The sequence below is a fragment of the Rhinopithecus bieti genome, unplaced genomic scaffold (genome assembly GCF_001698545.2).
Source record: "Rhinopithecus bieti isolate Rb0 unplaced genomic scaffold, ASM169854v2 scaffold_19276, whole genome shotgun sequence".
In the NCBI taxonomy this organism is placed as follows: domain Eukaryota; kingdom Metazoa; phylum Chordata; class Mammalia; order Primates; family Cercopithecidae; genus Rhinopithecus; species Rhinopithecus bieti.
Window position 1 is genome coordinate 687,436 of NW_016809527.1, and position 10,323 is coordinate 697,758.

At 40.3% G+C, this 10,323-nt stretch overlaps 1 protein-coding gene across 1 annotated transcript in view; it reads right to left on the reverse strand.

The window, feature by feature from the left end:
* BRINP1 (BMP/retinoic acid inducible neural specific 1) overlaps window positions 1–10,323 on the reverse strand; it is a 206,334-nt gene that overhangs the window by 115,164 nt on the left and 80,847 nt on the right. The window lies entirely within an intron of this gene.

Here is a 10,323-nt window from a genome sequence, read left to right on the forward strand (position 1 = left end):
GATGCAGCTGGAAACCATCATTCTTAGCAAACTATCACAAGAAGAGAAAACCAAACACCGCATGTTCTCACTCATAGGTGGGAACTGAACAATGAGATCACTTGGACTCGGGAAGGGGAACATCACACACTGGGGCCTATCATGGGGAGGGGGGAGGAGGGAGGGATTGCATTGGGGAGTTATACATGATATAAATGATGAATTGATGGGTGCTGACGAGTTGATGGGTGCAGCACACCAACATGGCATAAGTATACATATGTAACAAACCTGCACGTTATGCACATGTACCCTAGAACTTAAAGTATAAAAAATAAAAAAAATAAAAAATAAATAAAAAAAAGAAATGCAAAATCTCCAGCCCTACCCCAGACACACCCAGTGACTCAGAAACTGTGGGTGGAGCCCCACAGTCTGCTTTAGCAAGCCCTCTAGATGATTGATTATTTTGCACTGACTTAAAAGATCACTAAAATACTTGCCACTTTCACAGGACACAGTTTTGCCCGAAGGAATTTTTTCAAGCGGTGGGAGGGGGAGGGTGAAATTAAACAACATTAAACAACCTTTCCTACTCTCAGATATTTTTGACATGGAGTCTCGCTCTGTTGCCCAGACTAGAGTGCAATGGCACGATCTCGGCTCACGGCAACCTCCGTCTCCTGGGTTCAGGCAATTGATTCTCTTGCCTCAGCCTCCTGAGTAGCTGGAATTATAGGCATGGGCCACCACACCCAGCTAATTTTTGTATTTTTAGTAGAGATGGGGTTTCACTATGTTGGCCAGGCTGATCTCGAACTCCTGACCTTAGGCGATCCACCCACCTCGGCCTCCTAACTAACGTGTTGGGATTACAGGCGTGAGCCACCGCGCCTGGCCTCATCTCAGATTTTTTCAACACAAGTACCACACCGTAGCCTGATGCCATCATTCCTCCTTTTTCTCCTTAGCCCTATTTCATATCACCTTGGTTTTTAAATTGCAGCCCTTGGACCACCACCAGCCGCATCTGGTGTGTTTCAGAATCCTCTGGGGAATTGCAGAATTCCCAGGTCCCATCCGAGACCGAATGAATCCGAATCTATCGTTTTAATGAGATCCTCAGCTGATTCAAATACACATTAACTTTGCAGGGGCCTGCTGCCAGTCCTCTTATTTTTCTCCACTCCCCTCCCATCTGGGTTTCTCTTTTTGCTCCTTTCTGCATCGCTTTCTTTTTACTTTAATTCTCTCTGGGAAAGCCCATGCTTTCTAGGAGCATGGCTCAGACCAAGGTTGATGCTCAGATTTTACAAATTCCGTACTATCCAGAGACTTGAATATCCAATTTCACCCTTAGAGCCAGAATCTGATGAAGCTGCAGTTTTCTCTTCCCCCTGTGGGAGGCAATGTGGTACAGGCAAGAGGTCCTAACTCAGCCATCCTCTGAGTTCCAATACCAGCTGTGCCCTAGCTCTGTGTTTGGCAAAGATGTTGAAGCTTTAGGAGCCTCATTTTAAAAATGCAGATAGTCTCACATTTTGGGGGGTGGTTGTAAGGCTCAAATGAGATAATGGAAATGGCTGTAAAAGCCCCAATTCAAATACAAGGAATTATAATGACTCTTACCAAAGTAACTCTTTCCCTCTCTTAGGGCTTTTCCAAGATCTGATCTCAACCACTTGTCCCCTCACCCTGTGCTGCTGAAAATGGGGACCAATTTCCATTTTTTTCAAGGCTGTCCCCAGGGTTTTTATTAGGGAAGTGAATAAAAGATTGCTCCACTCCCTCTTTCTCAATAAATGTGTTTATCGCCCTGTAAATTCCAACATATCAGTAGCTTGTTACAGAGAGGAAAGGTCGCTGCCAAGAAAGATGTGTCATTCCACAGGAAATTTGGGTTTAATATATACAAGGGAGCTGGCTCTTGGAAATCTCTTTGGAAATGATAAAGTCCTATAATGAAAAATACCACTACAATACTGGGCTCATTTCAGCATATAAATATTTAATATAGATCAGCCAAGATTAATTGCCTACTGAAACACGCCTGTCCTCTGGCTGGTGAGGAAAAAGAGCATCTTTACGTTAATTTATGACGGAGCTTTTGAAACAAGCAAAGCTTAGCTTGTCCTGGGTTCATTTTGCCTGCCACTGAGAAATGCATCGCACGGTTCCCAAGGCCTTCTGCTCAGCTCTGGGCTCCTGCTGCAGTGTGGAGTGGACTGGTCACTCCTTCGCATACTAATCAAGTTCTTGCAGGCATCAAAAAAAAAAAAAATAGGTTGTAGAGAATCACTGAAATCAGGACACGGAACAAGCCAGTGAGAAAGACCATCATGATCTCAGAGGGCTGGTGCAGAATGGATCTGCAGATTCAAAAGGGATGGCAGAAGGGAATCAAGAAAAAGGGAATCACATACATGTGTCAGCATTGAGTAATTTGATTCAAGCATTTATATCCATTTAACTCTTACCATCAAAACAATTACATACAGATGTTCCCATTTTATAGATGAGCGAGCACTGAAGCTGAGAGCAGTTAACTGACTTACTCAAGGTCCACATAGCTAATAAGAGTTAGAGGTGTGGTTTCAGTTTAAGCATTTCTGACTCCAAAGCCCATCATCATAACCCTTAATCTAATTACTTATCTAATTGTCAAAGTCTTGTACTTGGGGATTAGCAGCATAGAGGGAACTTCAAGTTCAGCCCCTTTGGCTCCAAGACACTTTGTACCTCCTCATTCTTTCTATTTACCTATTTTCTTCTTTTTCATCCTCATCTAACTATCCCTTAGGTTTTCTTGTATCCCCAGAGGACTTCTGGTGCCTTGGTAGTGGTGTGTATCTGGTATCATTCAGGAAGAAACACAACTTGACCAGTGACTCCAGCAGGGCTCTTTTCCTGGTATTCAGTTGTCATATCCTACTAACTCATTCTCTTCTTAGGAAACTGAGATCCAACTTCTACCAGAAAGGAAAACTAAACAGGCTCAAACAAAACCACATACATCCCTGAACAAACAGCTGTGCAACTTGGAAATCCATTCATACTCATCATTCTCCCCCAGTTATCAGCATCTTCAAAATCATACTTGCCATCAACTTTATCATCATTAATGTGAACATCAGCATTAATACCAGCTGTAGATATTATTATTATCACCACCAAAATCGTCTCCACCAATCTTTGTCATTGCCAACATGAATATTACCAGCAACTTTTCCCACCATGAACAATATATGCTCTGCATAGCTGAGGGCATTAAGAGTGTTATCACCATCGTCATTTTTAACAGAGTAACAAATTTAATATGTGTCTACTATGTACTGGAAAAATGTAGAAAAAAGACTCAGCATTCTCATATATGAAATTTTGATGTGGCTGTGTAGACGAGATAATTGACAATGTAAGTCTCTAATTTTAAATGTCAAAAGAATGCCACTTGGTATTTTGAAAGTTCAGAGACAGTCATGCCTGCTATACAAGGCCATGCACAAGAAGATGGGGAAACTTACCAGACAGAGTGTTCTACCCTTGTGCCTGTCATTAATTCATCCAGGATTTTGGTCAAGTTGCCAATCCACTCTGATTTCAGTTATTCAATAAAAAAAGATAAGCAACTGCTAGATAGACTTTAAATGCTTTTCCAGACCTAAAGATCCTTGGAACACTTGAATTACACAACATATGGTTGGCTGCATTTGTATTTTCCACATCATCAAATAGTCTGGTTAATTTCACCTTGAGGAATCAAAGGTAGAGAGAAATTTGAGATAGGAGGAAAGAAAAAAAAAAAAACAGACCTTAGAGAACTCATCTGATTTATTTCTTCTCTAAGGGTATCCCATCTTGGATTATCCCAAACACTTAGTTTACAGGATATGCAGCACTTTCATTTTAAATAATTCACATGGTGCTTTAAGCCCTCATTTCTTATCACAAGAGAGACCTGGTTCCAAGGAACAGTTCCTGAATAACTTCTTAAATATATCATTGCAAGATGAAATTTCCTCATTATCTCTGCTCTGAGATGGTTCACATTTTTAACTTTTATTCCACATACACTCCTGGGAGTAGACAGTTTTAAGTTTGAATCTCAGCTCTTCTCATATTGCCTGTGTTATCCGGGACAAGTTTATTAACTTCTCTGAACCACAAACACCTCATCAGTAGGAACAGTATAGTCACATCTCTACACTAGAGTACTTACGATAACTTATTTAGTGAGGTATATCAGAATACACAGCCTACTACACTGGACTTGTTCCCCGATGAACAAGGAAACAAACACAGAAATAAGACAATATAAAGGACCTATGGAATAAAGATTTCAAAGGCTTTCAGGTTCCTGGAAGTAACAGTCAAGTGCAAATGTAGCTATAACGCCATCTGAGTGGTGAAGCCTGACAGTATTCACATCTGGAGGTAGCAGCCCTGACACAGAGCCAGCCCATTATTGATCCGCACAGACGATGGCAAAGGTTTATCAGAAATAATTTTTTCAATAAAAAACATCAGATATCTGGATTTTTTTTCTTGAAATATCCTTTTCTGAAAATTACATACCTGGGTGGGAGGACGTAGAGGAAAAATGTCTAACGGGTACTAGACTTAATACCTGGATGATGAAATAATCTATACAACAAACCCCCATGTAACACGTTTATCTATGTAACAAACCTGCACATGTCCACTGAAGTTAGAAGTTAAAAAAAAAACAAAACTCTGAGACCCACAGTTACTTTTAAAATTTTTTGTGGGTCAAGCAAAAATATGCCTTTGGAGGAAGGGTGAGATATTATAGGATGGGAACAGATGGGTGCAAGGGTGTTAAATGTCTGGTTTATTTGCACGTAAAAGGGTTCTTTCCCATTGTCCTTCTTTTTTCTCCCTTCACCTGAAAAGATTCATTTAAGGAGGACATATAACTTCAACCTCACAGTAGCTTTCTGTAAATAATTCACTGTGAATGATGTTGTCAGTATGTGACTCTTGAAAGCCAAATATGTTGGGGCCGGGCGCGGTGGCTCAAGCCTGTAATCCCAGCACTTTGGGAGGCCGAGATGGGCGGATCACGAGGTCAGGAGATCGAGACTATCCTGGCTAACACGGTGAAACCCCATCTCTACTAAAATACAAAAAACTAGCCGGGCGAGGTGGCAGGCGCCTGTAGTCCCAGCTACTCGGGAGGCTGAGGCAGGAGAATGGCGTAAACCCGGGAGGCGGAGCTTGCAGTGAGCTGAGATCCGGCCACCGCACTCCAGCCTGGGCGACACAGCAAGACTCCGTCTCCAAAAAAAAAAAAAAAGAAAAAAAAGAAAGCCAAATATGTAAATGGCAATAGTCACAACTCAGTACTTATTTTTTCTTTAAAAAAATTTTTTTTACCATATCCTAAACATAAGTTTAGGATGTAATGTATGCAAAATACAATGCTAGGTGATTTGGGGAGACAATGGATGACGAGACCTGGGCCTTGACCTCAGTAGCCAACAGACTCCTTGTGGTAATGAGAAAGAGTAGCAAAAATACAATACAGAAAGCAAATGAGGTCTTTCATCAGTCAATGAATTAATAAACAACCACTGAGTGTCTACTATGTTTAAAACAAAAGCTGGAAGCAATGGGCTTTGCTAAATCTTAAAAAAGGGCCACACAATTTAGGGGTGATATTTTTAGCAAGAGGTGGGAAAAGGCTTCTTACTCAACCTCATAGCCTTAGGATATAGCAGAGTGAATGGCACATAGTAGGTGCTCAATAAAAATATCTGAATTAAATGAAAATAGGTGAATGCACCAAACGAGAGGTTTTTGTTTTGTTTTGTTTTGTTTTGTTTTTTTTAGATGGAGTTTCACTCTTGTTGCCCAGGCTGGAGTGCAATGGCATAATCTTGGCTCACTACAACCTCTGCCTCCTGGGTTCAAGCTATTCTCCTGCCTCAGCTTCCCAAGTAGCTGGGATTACAGGCATGTGCCACCACACCTGGCTAATTTCTTGTATTTATAGAGATGGGGTTTCACCATGTTGGTCAGGCTGGTCTCAAACTCCTGACCTCAGGTGATCCACCTGCCTCAGCCTCCCAAAGTGCTGGGGTTACAGGCGTAAGCCACCATGCCTGGCCCATTTAAACCAATTCTTGAAGCCTGAGAATATCGTTTTAAAAGGCAGAGCACGGAGATCAAGGAGAAAGAGCATTCTAAAGCAAAAGAACAGAATGAGAAAAATCACAGAGGCAAGGCAATGTGAATGAAATTTTGGAATTGAGAAGTAATTGGGTGTGGCCTTGCCAACATAAAGAAATGCAAGAGTTAGAAAATGACTGGAATACTAAGCTAGAGGATTGGTATTCTCTACTTGTAAGATGACGAAGAATTGGTATTCTCTATCAATGAAGATGATGGAGAAGAGGCAAAGCATGGTCTCATTTTTATTTGTAGGAGATCAGTTAACTCTGGCTGTTCTGTGAAAAGAGGAGGCCTGATTAGGAAACGATTGTAATTATGGGACTGAAAGAAGCTGATGGCATGAGTTAGAAGTAGAAAATGAAAAGAAGGTAGGAAAGGTAAATTGGAAGCAATCGAGTTGATGACTCATTTGATATGCAGAAAGTGAGAAAACACATGTCTAAGATTCTTCTATTAATCTGTCTGAGAAATATTCCAAAGGATATAACCTTACACAGAACCCCAGCAACCAGAGATAGCATTTTAAGCATGCTGCCTGTCCTACCAGTTACTCATTCTAAGTACTCCTCAACTCAGAAATCTGGAAGAACTCATGCATTGGTTAATAACTCACTGACTTAAGTCAGAAGGCTATAGTGTTTTGATTTTGAACTGATCACATGGATTGATACAATCCGTCATCTTAAACCTCTTGAACATGATAATTTCTCAGAAGATCCACGACAGCCCCTAGTCCAAGGCATTATTATCTCTTGACTGGGCAATTCTGAAAACTTACTGATTGGTCCAAGCGTACACTCATGCTCCCAGTACTGGCTAATTCACCTGCAGTGATCCTTCAATAATTAAATCAGGAACTGGTCAAGTCTGCAGGATGAAATGGTCAAGCAAAACTTTCCATGGTAAGTAATTATAAATACTGAATACATTTAAAAGAACAACAACAATAATTTAAAAACTATGGAAAGAACCTAAAGCAGACAGAAGCCATAGGAGAGTTTATTCTTGAAAAACTGCAATTGAAAAAGGTTAATAATTGGCATGTCTATGGCTTCCTGGCCTAAGCGTGCTTCCCAATCCTAAGGCAATAAATATTGGTGAATTATGCAACCTTTCACAGGCTCAGAGCAGTGGAGAACAGGGGTCAGGAACAGACAGACATAGAGTCTGAAACATGGTAAACATTCAACAAATATTAGTGATTACTATAAAATTATTATTATTATTCTTGAGTGTGCAAGAAAAATCACGAAGAATAGTGGCTAATCTTCTTGTTCAGATAAAAATATCTGACCAATGATTGTGCCATTACTGGGGACAGAGAACTCAGAAAGAGAAACAAACTGGTAGGGAAGGAGAATGAGGATTCTGAGGTTTCATTAAGAAGTCTAATGGAAATGCATTTGGGAGTTAGGTGCAAAAATTCTGGAGTTTGAAGGAGAGATGAAAACTGAATACGGATATTTGGGAGTTGTTGGAATGTAGGTGATAATGGAAGAGGAGAGAGCAAGTATGATAACCCAGGGAAAATGGAGAGAAGGGCAGCAGCATTTGATTGACATCTGGAAGAGAATCCCATGTGGAAGACTTCAATAAAACATCTAGAAACAGTCACAGTATACCCTGCATTATTAATCAGACTATAGGGCCTCCATTGATAGAACAGATGCCATATAAAAATTAGAAAAAGCACCAGGTACAGTGGCTTATGCCTATAATACCAGCACTTTGGGAGGCTGAGGAAGGCAAATCACCTGAAGTCAGGAGTTTGAGACCATCCTGGCCAACATGGTGAAATTCTGTCTCTACCAAAAATATAAAAATTAGCTGGGCATGGTGACGGGCACCTGTAATCCCAGCTACTCAGGAGGCTGAGGCAGGAGAAGCGCTTGAACCTGGGAGGCAGAGGTTGCAGTGAGCCGAGATCATGCCACTGCACTCCAGCCAGGGTGACAAGAATGAACTCCGTCTCAAAAAAAAAAAAAAAATTTAGAAAAAAGTTGCTCCCTCTAGGCAGACAAATTGCAGAAACAGTGCTCCTTTCAGGTATAATTATGTATCCCCATGCCAGGATGGAGCCTCCATTGTTCTTCTCCATCAAGGTTCCCTTGTGCAGTAGACAAACTGTGCAACTATATTTGGCTACTCAGAAAACTAACTTTAGGTTGTGAAGGGTATCTGAAAAGGTCACTGAAGCCAATTTCACACTTGTGCTTACATTCTTTCTTGGTCAGACTATGCTAATTAGAATCCCTTTGGTGACAGGACAGTGACTGCCCACTCAGTTCTATTCAGGTGTTCCCTCTGTCTTCTGACAAATCTGACTATTAAATACCTTTTCTCACTTTGAAGACTGTCTTCCAGTAACCACCAAAAACTTTCTCTCTGGAGCTAGCTCATTAGAAACTTTGTTCCCCAGTACAGGTTATGAATATATGTTTACAAGCTTCCTGCACATAATAGATACTGGTCCAGTGTCAGTGGCTACTTTTTCTAGTTCCCTTTGAGAAATAGGCTCCCAAGTTACTGCTGAAAATCCAGCATCCAGTGGCAGATGGATGAGGAAGCAGATGAGACGTCTGAGGATGTCTTTCACACAGCCTTGTCTCCCAGAAGTAGGTGGGTGGTACTCAGCAAAAGAATAGGATTCAAAAAAAGCAGAGAATTATAGAGTAGGCTGAAATAGAACAGCATAATAGGTACAGCCATGACCTTCTCTCTAACATCCTCCATTAGCAACAGACAAAAGAATCTCTACCCTGAAGCATGGTGAGTTGGTTGTTTTTAATAATACAACATCAGTCTTCTAATTTTAAGAAAACAATCTTAGAAAAAAAAATACTTTATTCTCAGAGTCAGAAAATGACACTCAATGAGAGTTAATTTTCTGAAATCTTTAAGAAGGCAAAGGATTCACAGAACCATAGCATGTAAGAGCTGGAAAGAAGCTCAGAAAATATTCAGCCCTAATATCTATTTTTAGAGATGGGAAAACAAAGGCCCACAAAGGTCACTGCACTTGACCAAGACCACTTAACAAATTAGATATAAAGCTAGAACTAGGGCTGAGGTATCATAAGATCCCTTCCATGTTTTTCTACCCAGTGTTCTTACACTAACCTCTGCTCAAGTTGACTGCTTAAATGGAGTAGAAAAATATAATGGACATAGAATTAACACAAAACAGAAATAATGACATAAGCTATATGTACTTTTATTATAGCTTTAGAGCCTTATCTCATCGCTGTTCACTTGTCTGTCTGTCATTAACACCATACAATTAGCACCTTCAGCCAGGACATGATGTTACTATTCACATTCATATTAAGTAGTAGAGTGGTTGGTACAAAATAGAGGCTGAATATCTACATAATAAAGGTATATGTAAACGAATGAACTAAAACAAACAGGGATAAGACAGTGTCTTTCATCTATCGCTTAATTAGGTTCAGCCTTTCATAGAGTCTGCCAATGCAGAAAAGTCCAACTTCCGGTATGAAAAGTATGTGAATTGGTGTCTTTCATACAATAAGTGAAGTCCCAAGCAAACAGCACTTATCATATGAACTGACACCAGAGGCGATGGGCGAAAGTCTTACCCTCAAAGGTCTGGAAGACGTACGCTGAATGATGAGGGTTTTTTGTTGCTGTTATTGTTGCTGCTTGTATGTTTGTATTTTACAGTGGTGACTAGATGAAAGATCAGATGTTTAGATGAGGTCAAGAACCACAGGAATGGGAGTTTAGAACCAAGGTTACTAGCAAGAGTTTTCCCTGAGAAGATTACAGTGTATTTATTGATTTAGTCGTAGACTCCACAAAGACCTGTTGAATGGCTACTATATATCAGGCACTTTTTCTGTCTGAGTACATAACAGTGATCAAAATGAACAAAAATCCATGCCTCAATGGAATGTATATTCTGGACTAAAGTTTCCTAAAAGGTGATATGGCTTCTTATGAAAGCCCACACTGTGTGGTATAAATGATCAGTAAATTGAGAAAGTAAATTCTTCCCAGGAATATGACATGTTATAAGAATGCTCCGGGGGAAAAGGTGATAAAATATATGTATTAAGATTATGTTCTGCTCCAAGAATTAGTAAATGGAAAAATCTAGGCTTCTTTTTCCTTGTTTTTTTTTTTTTTTTT